Below are 14,383 nucleotides of genomic sequence, written 5' to 3'. Positions count from 1 at the left end.
CCCAGGGACGGCATGCTGGCACCTGATAGCACTTGGAAAGGCAGATGAAAGCCATTAGGGAAAGGCAGTGTCCTAGCTAAATATTTAAGGCTCACAGAAGAGAACTGATGCAAATTCTGGGTTGTATCTATAACAACTATAGAAATAAGCATCTTATATTTTAAGGAAATAATTACTTCCATTTCAAGATAAATATACTCAGTTGCTCATAAGCTCTTTAGGAAATGACTATACTGACTCTTCTATTTCTCAAATCATATTTTATAAATGTGGTCGAGTATCATGAGAGGATTTTTCAAAAATTTTCTAACCCAGAAACCAGCTGGTTGATATTTATCAAAAGGCTTATATACTTCATACCCCTTCTTCCTATAATTTCACTTCCAAGAATAAATTCTAAGGTGACACTCATATATGTGTGTAAAGATTAACATAAAGATATTCATCCTGGTCTTCTTTTTTTTTTAATTGACATATAACATTGTGTAAGTTTAAGGTGTACAATGTGATTTAATACATTTGTATGTTGCAATGTGATTACCCCTGTAGCATTAGCTAACACCTCTATCACCTCACATAATTATTTCTTTTTTGTGGTGTGAACAATTAATATCTAGTCTCTTAGCACCTTTGAAGTTTATAATACAGTATTGTTGACTATAATCACTATGCTGTGCATTAGATTCCCCCCGCCCCCTACCCAGAACTTATTTAACTACTAGTTGCAAGTCTGTATCTTGGTATTCTTTACAATTGCAAATAACTGGAAACAATGTAAACATCTAACAATGAGAGAATGGTTAAATAAATCATGGTACAGTTATAAGAAATCATTAAAATATTCATAAACAACTTAATTATATGGATTATTTAATCACAAAATAATGTTAAGTTTAAAAGAACAGGATTCAGAATTGCATTAAGGTACCATTTACAGATTTTATATATACACATATATGAAAGAATATTCTTTGGTGGTAGGTTAGGGTGATTATTTTCTTCTCTACCTCTTTCTGTTTTACCCCCCAATTTTTTACAATAAATATTAAATTCCTTCTGTGTCAAGAGGGTAAAAGCACATTATAACCATCCCAAAAGCCTCAAATCAAATACTGTCGAAGACCTGCAAGATAAACTCTGCTGGAAATGCACAAGTAGCATTAGACTAGCAGTTAGTGACTTAATAAATATTATACAGTGGTTGACAGTAGTCAAAGAAAGTATATTGCTTGGAGCAGAAATGTGTTAACTCTGGGAGCCATTACTTATAAATTATTACTGAACATACTTCTGGAACATTATGATATCTGTGGGACACCTTAGGAAAATTGTCTCCAAATGAATTGCTTTGTATCTCAGCAACCAAACCGGGGTGAACTAACAATAATTATGAAATCAAGTTCAATTAACGCTGCTGTTGAGCTGTTAGCTAGAGAGACGGGGCATTTGGGGAAATGGGCAGTAGCATCGTTTCTATCGTTTCCTGAAGTTATTCAGAATGTGTCTCCCACAGAAATCAGGAATCTCCCTTTCAGTGATGGTCACTGTTAGGTGTCAGCCTGGCGAGGATATTTTCCCCATTTATTCACAAACGCTAACCTAGGTGCTGCTGGGCAGGTACTTTAGAGATGTGATCAAGTTGGCTTACTGAAAGGATCACACAGAACAAACCAAGCGTTTAGGTGGGACTCAAAGAAGGAAGACATTTATTTTCGTTCTGGTCCCAACCATTTCAAACAAGGCTGTGGACAGATGGTCTCACGTGGAATTACGTCGGTACATCCTGTTAACTCTGCCTTCAACATGAATCCACGGTCCAGCCACTTCTTTACTTTTTCGCTCCTGAGACCCCGTGCACGCTGGCTTTTAGTAAAAGGGATGATCCTTGGTAATCAGGGAGGGCCTGGTTCAGTCAAAAGAAAGGCCTAAAGAGCAGAACTGAGGTTTCCTTGAGGAAGAAGAAATTTCGCCTGTGGCCACAGCTGCAGCTCGTGTCCTAGCCCGGCCTGCCCTTCCCATCAGCTTGCACAGTGGATTTCAGCCCTGCCTCGCCAGCCCTCACGGCTGCACAAGGCGATTCCTTGCACTAAGTCTCCTGACATATATCCCCTACTGCTCTGTTTCTCTGTGGAACCCTGACTGATACACCTTCCAATCTCGGGGCTCCAGGAGTCTGGCATGTCACTAAGTGGCAGGTAGAACTTGGCATTTTCTGCATAAATCTTTCTGTGGCGTGCAAAGCAAGCAACTATTGTGGGGATTAAAAAGTGGGAGCGTAATGCTGTGAAGCAGGCATCCTGCGACCACAGATCCCTACTCAGCCTTATCCTATTCCCCCCGCCTTGGTTCTAGGCTCCAGGATACACATCCCCAAGTTTCCAAAGCATCTGTTAGTACTACTTTCAGATACCAGGAGCCAATCTCTCACACAAGTGTTCCTATAGTGGTCTCAGGCAGTGACGCCTGGGACCTCCCTCAGGGAGGTGCGGTCTGCATTATTTGTTGGAGGCGTGGACAAGTGCAAGCACTCCAGGCTGTGAGGTGACTGGGGTGTGGGTTTACCTCTCCAGGGCGACCTCTCTGAGCAGGAGAATCTGAGTTGAGATCTGAATGGTAACAGCAGGGGCAGAAATGTTCAAATGTCAGAAAGGGGCTCGGGGTGTCCCCAGGGGAGAAGGGTAGGCGTGGCTCAAGAGCAAAGGATAAGGGAGGCTCTGGTTCCATGAGAAATGTGAATCCACTGGAAGGTTGAAGCAGGAGTGACAGTGCTGGGATTTACACTTCAGAGAGACCTCAGGCTTTGGGGCAAGGCTAGCCACCACAGACTAGGCGTGCAGGTGGTCTCAGGAGCAGGGAAGTTAAGCGGCTGGACCGTGGATTCACACTGAAGGCAGAGCTAACAGGAGGTACCGACGTCATTCCATGTGAGACCATCTGTCCACAGCCTGGTTTGAAATGGTTGGGACCAGGATGAAAATAAATGTCTTCCTTCTTTGAGTCCCACCTAAACGCTTGGTTTGTGCTGTGTAGTCCTATCAGGAAGTCAACTAATATTCGTCGACAGTTACTGTCAACCAGGCACTGGGTATATAATATGATTCCTGCTCTCGTATTAATGGGAGGGTAAAACAGATACACTACAAATAAGTAAAAATAGTGACAGAGTCATAGTGCAATGAGCATTATGAAAGAAAAGTCAGGATGCTGTGGTAACATAACTGGCAAGTCTTATTTGGACTAGGAGGGGTGGCAGGGATTGCCACTTGCCCCCGAAAAATCAACTCTTCCCTTCTCCCTCATATGAATGGAGCCCCTCATAATAACGGTGCACATGGCTGCCCAAGATAAAAACATGTAGCGGGATGTGGCCAGGTGACTAGGTTCTGGCCGACAGGATGGACGTCGAAGGGACGTGCACACTTCCAGGTCCTGCCTTAGCAGGAAGTGCTGCGCCCCTGCCCTCCCCTTCCTGCCTCCCGGCTGGCGGGAATGCGGGCCAGGTGGTCAGCCCCTTCTACTGCAGGGGAGGGTAACGCCCTGGGGGTGATGGAAGGAGCAGGACCCCTTTGTATGGCAGAGGCACCAGTCAGCCAGGGCTTTTACATCAGAGAAAAGGAGAGTTCTATCCTGTTTCAGCCATTGCTATTTGGATTTCTGTTAGAGCAGTGGAACCCATATCCTAACTAATACAGAGGCCAGAATAGCTTTCTCAGGACCTAATGCTTAGACTTAGACGTGGTGCCTGAGTAGGATTAAGCTCCAAGGTTGGTATGCCTGAGGGGTGGGAGAGGTCTGCGGCAGCTGGAATGTACAGGGGAGAGTGGGGAGACAGGCCTCATCTGGTCCTGTCAGGGAGTTTGGGTTTATCTTAGTTCCAGTGGGAGGCGTCTTGCTGATGGATTTACTTCTCCTCTCCTTCCCTGGTTTCTGCTTGCCCTTTTCTCTTCCCCTTTCTCTCTGGGGCAACACAAGGAGGGAAGTGTGGGGTCACAGAACAAGCACAGGATGAAGGGCCAAGAGACCAGCTTTACTGTCCATGATGGGATCTTTTCTCCCCTGTCAAATGGGAATAAACTCTGCCCCACCAAGGCCGCTGAGTGACTCAAAGGAGATAACAACAACAGCTACCCAGTTATTGAGCGCTTACTACATGCCAGAGATTGTTCTAGAAGCTTTACATGCATTAAAGCTATGAGGTTTATCCCACTTTATAGATGAGGAGACTGTGGCATATGGGGGACAAAACTCACCCGAAGTCCCCGGACCAATGAGTGGCAGAGCTGCCACACTCAGGCAGCCCAGCCCCAAAGCCCGTGCTCTCACCCCTGCGCTGTGCTACACACCCAAGTGCTTGGGAAGACAGACAGGTAAAAAGACATAAAGGACTTCCCTGGTGGCACAGTGGTTAAGGATCCGCCTGCCGATGCAGGGGACACGGGTTCGAGCCCTGGTCCGGGAAGATCCCACATGCTGCGGAACAACTAAGCCCGTGCGCCACAACTACTGAGCCTGCGAGCCACAACTACTGCAGCCCACGTGCCTAGAGCCCAAGCTCCACAACAAGAGAAGCCACCGCGATGAGAAGCCCACACACCGCAATGACCTGGTCACCGCAACTAGAGAAAGCCTGCACAGCAATGAAGACCCAACGCAGCCAAAAATAAATAAATTAATTAATGATATTTTTTTAAAAAGACATAAAGTATCACTCTAGTGCAAAGTGCTTAGTTTGGTAATGAAAACATGTGAGAGCAAAACCAATCTACCCACTGCAAACAGAAAATATTTCTTCTGGGTTCTACTCTGTGGTTCTCTCAGGTAATAAAACTGATGCCTTAGGGATAACTGTTAAGAAATTCCATGAGATGGGCTGCAGGACTTGACAAATAAATATCAAATACCACCCCTGTCCCTTTTCTGCCGCTGCTCAAAGCATCTCTAACGTAAAATTAAGAGGAACCGCTGCTGACGCTTCTCGGCCACGCAAAGGCCATGTCAACAGCTTCACTGAGAAAGGGATCAGCTGATACGTGCACACAGATAGCCGTGCTAACACCCTGGTACTTTTCTCAGTAACTGAGAGTTTAAAGCTGAGAGTGTTCCCTCACCCTCACACCCCATAATGGACAGGTACCAGTCCCTGAACTACTGGGCACATCCAGCCCAGGGCAGAATCTAAAGGCTCAGAAAAAGGTCTACAGACACTTTCTCAAAAAGGGAAGGGCATTCCCCAAACGTCCTGCAGTGCCCAAGGGTCTGCAGCAAAGGCCCAGGGAGCAGGTGACAGAAATAGCTCGTAGCAAAGGAAACACTCGCCAGGGGAGGCCTGGCTCACAGGGCAGCTGGGCCCCTGTGAAGGCACGCGTGATCACCAGCTGCTCTGTGAACCAGGAACGACCTCCCTGCCTGGAATCCCCAGGTTCTGTCCAATGGCTTGCTTTCTACAATCATGGGGGCTTAGATGGTGGCATTACTGCAATTTCTCACAGGCCAAGGGAAGGACCGGGATATTTCTAGAGCTCAGTGCAGACTGTCATTCCTAGCTCAAGAAACCCACATTCCTGTCATCTCCAAAATGTAGCCAACAAGAGTGAGAAAGACAAACATTGCTACTTCTCACCCACACGGTTTCCCATCCTTAGGACCACAGAGGAAATACAGCCAGCCCAAAAGGTGTAGGTGCCCTAGCTCTCATGGAAGACACAACTGATTGAACTGTGCTCCCTCCAAAGAAGTCCTAATCCTTGGTACCTACAAATGTGAATTTACTTGGAAATAGGGTCTTTGCTGATGTAACTAGGTTAAGCTGAGGTCATGGTGGATTAGAGTGTCCCACATAACTATGACTAATCCAACACGACTGGCATCCTTAGAGAAGAAAATCTAGACACAGATAGAGGCAGACAGACGGCCATGTGAAGGAGGCAGAGACTGCAGAGACGCTGCCAAAGGCAAGAAACACCTGGGCCCCCCAGCAGCTGGAAGAGGAAGGAAGGATCCTCCCCTAGAAGCTTCAGAGGAGGCAGGCATGCCCCACAGACACCTGGACTTCAGACTGCTGGCCTCCAGAACTGGGAGACAATAAACTTCTTTTGCTTAAGCCATGTGCTCTGTGGTATATGTTACAGAAGCCCTAGGCAACTAGACAGAGGGGAACTGATTTTTGGTGCTGTCTACAGGACTGTCTCCTAAGAAAAAGCACCTGTGTGCGTGCTCCCAGCATGGCCAATCCTTCCTTTTCAGCTGAGGAATTTGAGGTTGGGGTGTGGCAGGGGGACCTGCCCGAGCTCACATGCGAAGTCCGAGGCAGAGCCAGTACTGAGCCCAGGCCTTGGGGTCTGAGTTCAGTTCTCCCCACCAGCTCACGCCCATCACACCATCTAAAGACTGGAAGAAGCAACACAGCCTTTCCTGGTGGGTGATAAGCCTCCATGTGAACTAGTACTTAGCATGACATTTTCACTCAACTATGAAGCTTTTCATTTGGGGTTTAACCTTAATTATGTTTTATTTATTTCCCTCTACCCCGAGTCCCTGAGACTTAACACAGGAAGGGATTTCACCACAGTCCTCTTCTATTCTGGGCAGGAAGGGTGGGGGACATGTCAGAATTTTTGTCCTTATAGCTGGGGCGAAGTTCAGCTGCGTCCTGAAGGCTTGCAAGCCCTGTGCCCGCCCAGCCTCAAGACCAACGAGAGAGCCCGGAGTCAGCGACAGAGACATGAGGAGTTGAATGGACGGGGGATCTTACGTGTCTGAAGCGGGGTCCTGGAGTGACACCCCACCGTGTGTGGCAGACAGCGGGAAGGACATGGCAGCAGTCCTTGCTACCTGGGGAAGAGGGCGGTTACCAGTTATGGGGAGAACTGACATCGGGTTGGCTCATCAGTTGCATGGGAAACCAGCAGAGGGGCCGCCTCTCGCCGCCCCTTTGATAAATTATCATAGTGGAGATAGTTTGGATTCAAAGATTTCAAAAATCACTAGCTGGCGCCAGGAGCAGGTACATAGGCATTTACTGATTATATCACAGGCGCTACAACTGAGAGGAAAGGTCAGTCAGGTGAGTAGGGTGTAGGTGAGGCAGGGACTGGTCGAGCAGGGGATGTGCAGAGAGTAAGAGAACAGTCATCTTGGGTGGCCTGATCATACAGGTGACCATGTATACCAGTCTGTCCAAGACAGTCCCAGTTTACAGCTGTTGTTCTGGTGTAATTACTGACAGCACCCAACTGCACTCTCAAAAGTCTCCCATTTTGGACAGTAAATTATGGAGTCACTTTCCTTATAATGGCTATGGACGTTCACAAATGTTTTACACAGCATGATGAAATGGAAAAAATGCAGGACTAGAAATGAGGAGACTCTTATTCCTGTCCAAGAAATATGAGAGGTTTCAGTAACACAGTGTCTGGCAAGTATGAGAATGGTGGCCAGGCAGTAGGGCCAGAGCCCAGGGAGCTCCAAGGGGGAGCAGACGGGCCCCGGGCTCAGAGCCGCAGTGCAGGGCCATTCAGGCTGTGGTGAGGACTTTGCCTATTATCTGAATGAGATGTGATACCACTGGAGGATTCTGAGCACAGGACTGACCTGCTCTGACTTAGAGTTTCACAGGACCACTTGCAGGTGTGTGGAGAAAAGCCTGGAGGTAGAAAGGAGTAAAATAGGGAGGATACTGGAACAGTTTCGGTGAGAGATGTTATGGGCTTGGACCAGATTGGCATTTGAAGTGGGGAAAAGTGATTGCACTTGGATATATTATGAAGGTGTAGCCAACAGCATTGACTTGGACTGGACGCAGGGTAGAGAGAAAAAGGAATCAAGGTGACTCCAACTGGACAACTGCAAGAACAGTAGCACCATGTCAGGACGTGAAGAACGACACAGACTATCCTTGAGAATGCCTCTTCTCCGCCAGTGTACCCCAGCCCGTCAGAGTCCTGGGAATAGGTTCACAGGTGTGCCTGGGGTCTGGGTCCTCTCAGCCCTTGGGGCAGCTGGGTAGAGTCCAGGGCAGCCAGAACTCACTCCCATCGCCTCCACGCCCACCCCAGCCAGGGCTGACTGCCTTTAGCTGTAAACTGTAAATCCTCGTCTATTTATGGAAATATGCTGAATGAATGTTACCATTTACTAGCTGTGCCACAGTGCTAAAAGTTGAAGAGTACTGGTATTAGACGTCCAAATGGAGAGATCAGGCAGGCGCTTTGGGCTTGGGGAAGGAGTCAGGTCAAAGGACAAAGACTTGGGAGTCATCAGTGTACAGATGGTATTTAAAGTCCTGGGACTGTGTGAGATTATGGATAGGAAAGAAGGCGGTCCAGGACAGAGCCCTAAAGCACTCAAACAATGTCAGTCAGGGATGCAGGGTAGAAGGGTCCTGGCAAAGGAGAAGGAAAACGGATTGGAGTGTGTCTTAGCTTGGGCTGCCATTAACAGACCACCACTGACTAGTGGGCTTAAACAACAGACAGTTATTTTCTCACAGTTCTGGAGGCTAGAAGTCCAAGATCAAGGTGCCATGGGGGTTTGTTCCTGGTGAGGCCTCTCTTCCTGGCCTGTAGACTGCTGCCTTCTTGCTGTGTGCTCACATGGCCTTTCCTCTGTGCTTGTGCAGAGAGAGACCCCTGGTGTCTCCTCCTCTTAAGGACACCACCGGTCCTGTAGCACTTGGGCTCTACCCTTAGGACCTCATTTAATCTTAATTACCTCTTTAAAGGCCCTATATCCAAATACAGTCACACTGGGGGTTAGGGCTTCAACATAGGAGTTTGAGGGGGGAAATTCAGTTCATAACAGAATAAGTTACAGAATAAAGTGGACACAGAGATGTAATTGTAGATAAGAAGAGTACTGCTATTAAGAAGAGTAGGAGAAATAAGGCCATAACTGGCAAGGGAGGCAGTGAGGTCAAGAGAGGTTCCAAAAGCATTCCCCTTGCCCCACATACACACGTGAGAGACACCAGAGCGAGGGTAGGCGTGGAGAAGGGCATTCCGGATTATAGGCAAGTCAGGGAAGAATGCCATGCAATGCACTTGGGGAGCAAATGAGCAAGGCCCTTTGGTATGACTTTCTCCTTGAGGTTCCAGGTGTACCTTGTTCTGCCTTGTCCACTTGTAGAAGCTCCTGAATTTTAGCCACAAGGAGAACTAAGAAATGACAAGCTGGCCTTCCAGGCCAGAAAGTTGACTCTCAATTAGGCAGGAGAGGGGCTCTGCCATATTGCTTTCATTTACCCAAGAAACACTGAGTCTCTTCTTTGTGATGCTGGGTACTGGATGCCGGGAAAGGGACAAGTCAGACTTAGTGCCCACCCTCAAGGAACTCCAAGGCTGGTGGGGGAGGATGGACAACCACAGAACTGTGAGCGAAGTATTGAGAAAGAGACAGTCAAGGTACTTCCTACTGCAAACTGCCAGGATTTGGAAGCAAGGCTTCAAAAGTACGCCTCTGGGTCTGGGGCTCCTCTGATTCAGATTTTGTATTCTGCTGGGGTAGATAGATGATTTAGGGTGAAGTATCTTTATTCTAACCACTTTGTACAGAAGGTCTGTTGGGATTAACAAATAAAGGAGTTCAGCATCAAACTCATGCGGAATACGTTTAAGATGGGTAAAGCCAGCTAAGATGCTTTTCATTTACTAGAGCCTGGAGTATTCTAGGGATTGGGGCAGGCAAGGGGGTTCACAAAAAGTGAACAAACCAACCCCTTCTCAGCAATATGTCACTGTGGCCAATGTACACCTTCACACAGGACTCCTTTAGCTGTTCCCATCAAGAAGTTCAAACACCAGTCACTTGCTATGAAGAGCAAGCAGTGAAATGGCAAGTCCCTGTTCTTGGCCTCTGTGGTGGACCGAATCCAAAATTTATATTTTGAATTCTTTTAACCCCCAGGACCTCAGAACGTGACCTTACTTGGAAATAGGCTATTTGCAGATGCAGTCAAGTTAAAACAAGGTCATTAGGGTGAGCCCTAATCATTTATGACTAGCATCCTTATAAATAAGGGAAATTTGCACACACAGGGACATACAGGGAAAACGTTAAGTGAAGATGAAGGCAGAGATCGGGGTGACGCATCTACAAGCTGAGGAAAGTCAGAGATGTGCCAGCAAACCACCAGCAGCAGGGAGAGGGGCCTGGAACAGACTCCCCCTCACGGCCTCACAAGGAACCCACCCTTCTGACATCTTGATCTTAGAATTTTAGCCCCTGGAACTGTGAGACAGTACATTTCCTTTTTTAAAAAATATTTAGTGCTTCCCTGGTGGCGCAGTGGTTGAGAGTCCGCCTGCCGATGCAGGGGACACGGGTTCGTGCCCCGGTCCGGGAAGATCCCACGTGCTGTGGAGCGGCTGGGCCCGTGAGCCATGGCCGCTGAGCCTGCGCGTCCGGAGCCTGTGCTCCGCAACGGGAGAGGCCACAGCAGTGAGAGGCCCGCGTACCACAAAAAAAAAAAAAAAAATTTATTTATTTTTGGTTGCGTTGGGTCTTCGTTGCTGTGCACGGGCTTTCTCTAGTTGCGGCGAGCGGGGGGCTACTCTTTGCTGCGGTGTGCGGGCTTCTCATCGCAGTGGCTTCTCTTGTTGCAGAGCACGGGCTCTAGGCACATGGGCTTCAGTAGTTGCGGCACACAGGCTCAGTAGCTGTGGCTCGTGGGCTCCAGAGCGCAGGCTCAGTAGTTGTGGCGCACGGGCTTAGTTGCACCCTGGCATGTGGGATCTTCCCGGACCAGGGCTGGAACCCGTGTCCCCTGCATTGGCAGGCGGATTCTTCACCACTGCCCCACCGGGGAAGCCCGAGACAGTACATTTCTGCTGTTTATGCCATCTAGGTTGTGGTACTCTGATAGGGCAGCTCTGGGAAAAGAATAGTCTCATCCAGATTGAAGCTGCAAGTGTGGTGGAAATACAGCACGGGAATTCCTTTCTCCCTGCACTTCTGTGACCAAGTTGAAAGCTCCCTGCTGTGAGAAACTCCTGTGCTAACTGAAGAATGTCGTTCGCCCTCTGCCTCTACAAGAATGAAGTTACCAGCCACTGCAGTCGCTGACCTTTGACACACCCTGAAAGGAGTTCAGGGCAGAGATCAGGAATGAGGCCCTCTGAGCTCTGGAAAATCTGGCAGAACAGGCCTTCAAATAGTTAGATATTTTCAGGAGAAAATTTTATGAACCCAATTTCTTGCATCTTCTCATACCTATAAAAGCACTAAAATCACTAACGGAGATGTCAGCTCCTTGTGACTAGCAGCAGCCTTCTACCGATATGTGTGCTTGATTGTATGGACCCCCGTTACCAGAATCATATATTTGCTGACCTCCCCCCTACCTCTTCCGAGCAGCTCCTTCAAGCTATCTGAAAGCTGTCTCCTGGGCTATAGTCCTCAGTAAGCCCCAAATGAAACTGAACTCACAGCTCTCATGTTGCACGGTTTTTTTTAAAAATAAATTTATTTTCTTTTATTTATTTTTGGCTGAGTTGGGTCTTTGTTACTGTGTGCGGGCTTTCTCTAGTTGCGGCGAGCGGGGGCTACTCTTCGTTGTGGTGCGCCGGCTTCTCATTGCGGTGGCTTCTCTTGTTGCGGAGCACGGGCTCTACGCGTGCAGGCTTCATTAGTTGTGGTTCACAGCCTCTAGAGCGCAGGCTCAGTAGTTGTGGCGTACGGGCTTAGCTGCTCTGTGGCACGTGGGATCTTCCCAGACCAGGGCTCGAACTCATGTCCCCTGCATTGGCAGGTGGATTCTTAACCACTGCGCCACCAGGGAAGCCCTGTTGCACGGTTTTTGTTTTTCAGTCGACACCTGTTACCTGTATTGCAGCAATACGAGGAAGGCAGGAACAGAAGGAGAGGCAGGGGTATTCTCAAGTTTTTGACAAGGAGGATTGTATGTGAGCCACTTTGAACTTTGACGAGAGGCCTGGTGGAGTGGAAAAAGCTTGTGCTAGAGGGGCTGAAGCCTGGGTTCTGGTCTATGCTGTTCTCTTCTTGGTCTCAATTCCTGCATCTGTAAAATGGGCTGGGTCCTCTGAACCACTGGCTTTTCTGAGGGACTTTCTTCCCCATAGTAGATGCTCAATAATATCTGTTCGCACTTTAGATTTCCCCAGCGACTTTTGAGCAGGGGGGATGGTCACTTTTCCTTAAAGAGACAGGGAACTGACTTGATTAAGGCCTCTTTGCTGGTAAGAAAGAGCCACACCTCAAACCCACACTTTTTAACCATGTCCTGCTGCTCTGAGATCAGCAATAACAGCAGCCACCCTTTTACCCAGCGCATACTCTGTGTGATTTACCAGGCTAAGCATTCTACATGCAAGATCTTAATCTTCATTTAAACCAGCAAGGAAGGTATAATTATTCCTTTTTTACAGAAGAGGAAACCAAAACTCTGAGGGTTGGGTAACAGGCTCAAGGTCACACAACGCAGTACGTGGCAGAGGTGAAGTTTCACCTCTTTCCAGGTGAAGTCTGGAGCCCATCCCCATTCTCTCAAGCACCTGCTGCCACCTCTCTGCTCCTTTAAGATAAAATCTGAGCTGAAAGTGAAGATTGGGCCAGCAGGTCAGCAATCTGGTCTCTGACTGAGCGAAGTTCCGTGGGGTCAGTACCATATTTTCTTGAATGACAAAACCACGGTAGTCCACTTATTTGCATTTGCTACTCATTCACACTCTGACCATGAGCTCAACGCTGGGTACTAATCCGAGGGCACAAAGTAAGGCTTTCCCCCGCTTCTCATATCAAAGCAATACATGCTTATTGTGGAAAATTTGCAAAATACAAAAAAGTATAGTTCCTCAAAAAATTAAAAATAGAATTCCTATATGATCCAACAATTCCACTTCTGAATATATGCCCCCCAAAATTAAAAGCAGGGACTTGAACAGGTATTTGTACACTCACATTCATAGCAGCATTATTTACAATTACTAAAAGGTGGAAGCAACCCGTGTCTATCCATAGATAAATGGATAACAACAACAAAAATACATACAATGGAATATTATTCAGCCTTAAAAAGGAAGGAAATTCTGACACATGCCATGGCAAAGATGACGCTTGAAGACATTATGCTAAATGAAACAAGCCAGCCACAAGAGGATAAATACTATATGAGCCACTTATACGAAGTCCTAGAATAGACAAATTCATAGAGAAGGAAAACCACTTTCCAGGGACTGGGGTAGGGGAGATTGCAGAGTTAGTGTTCAATGGGTACAGAATTTTGTTTTGCAAGATGAAAATTCTCTAGAGAGGGATGGTGGTGACGGTTGCACAAAAATGTGAACATACTTAATGCCACTGAACTGGACACTTGCTTAAAATGGTAAATTTTATGTTCTGTGTATTTTTACCACAAAAAAGTATAGAAAAACAGGGGAAAAAAATCACCTATGACATTTCAGTGCAGGTCTATTGGTAGGCTGGCACAGTGTCTTCTGAGTCTTTTTCTAATTTTAGCCTTTTATAGGTCTTTCTTTACAGCTACCTCTCTCATGCATTATTGGAAGATGTTTTTACATTGTTATAGGACCCAAAGGGGCCATTTTAAGCTATGCCATCATATGTGAAGCCCTGATGTTTACACATATTATATTCCATGTTGTGGCCTGGTAGGCAAGACTGCTAGGAAAGACAGAACTCACAGAACACAATCATGGGGACTCTGGCTCTGAGGACCCTTAAGGTATCCTACTTCCATTTCCTGCTGCTGAAGGATCATTGAGAGGTTATCACACTTCTGCTTAAAATTCTGCAACATCCAGTCTCACAACTTGGGGACAGCTCATTCCATTTTTGCAGTCACACTCATCCAACCTACTCTCCTCATTTTACAGACAGAAAAAAAGCAAAGCCATAGACCTCACTCTCAGAAAGCAGATGTCTTCTCTAATTTGTGACTTTCTCTCCAAATAGTATTCTTTACAACAGGCTGCAAACTGGCAGTGTGTGGGGTAAACCTGACCGGTAGATGAATTTTATTTGGCACAAGTTTTACAAATCAAGATTTTTTGGGGTAAAAGTCCAGAACTCCAGGTTCTGTTGAAATGTGAGAACTGACCACACTGGGCAGCATTTCCACTCGGCCACAGCTGGCAGCAGCTGCCCGGTACACGCTCTCCACCTTGCCAAAGGCCCCTGCACTCTGTTCTCTCCAAAGACTCTCAGGTCTAATTTAGAAATCCCCACTGGCCCTGAAGCATACAAGGTTGATCCCTGACTTTAAACTTTCAGATTGAGAAATGCGCTCAGGATCGGTTTCATTCACCACTGACAAGGCTGTGCCACCGACTGTGCTGGGGCACGCCCGCAGGGTCGGGCCTTAACCAGGCGTGAGGGCATCTGCACAGATCCGGCGACCTTCCATTCAGGG

The sequence above is a fragment of the Phocoena phocoena genome, chromosome 16 (genome assembly GCF_963924675.1).
Source record: "Phocoena phocoena chromosome 16, mPhoPho1.1, whole genome shotgun sequence".
Classification (NCBI taxonomy): domain Eukaryota; kingdom Metazoa; phylum Chordata; class Mammalia; order Artiodactyla; family Phocoenidae; genus Phocoena; species Phocoena phocoena.
The sequence above is the reverse complement of the archived record's forward strand: the minus strand, read 5'-3'. Positions refer to the sequence as shown.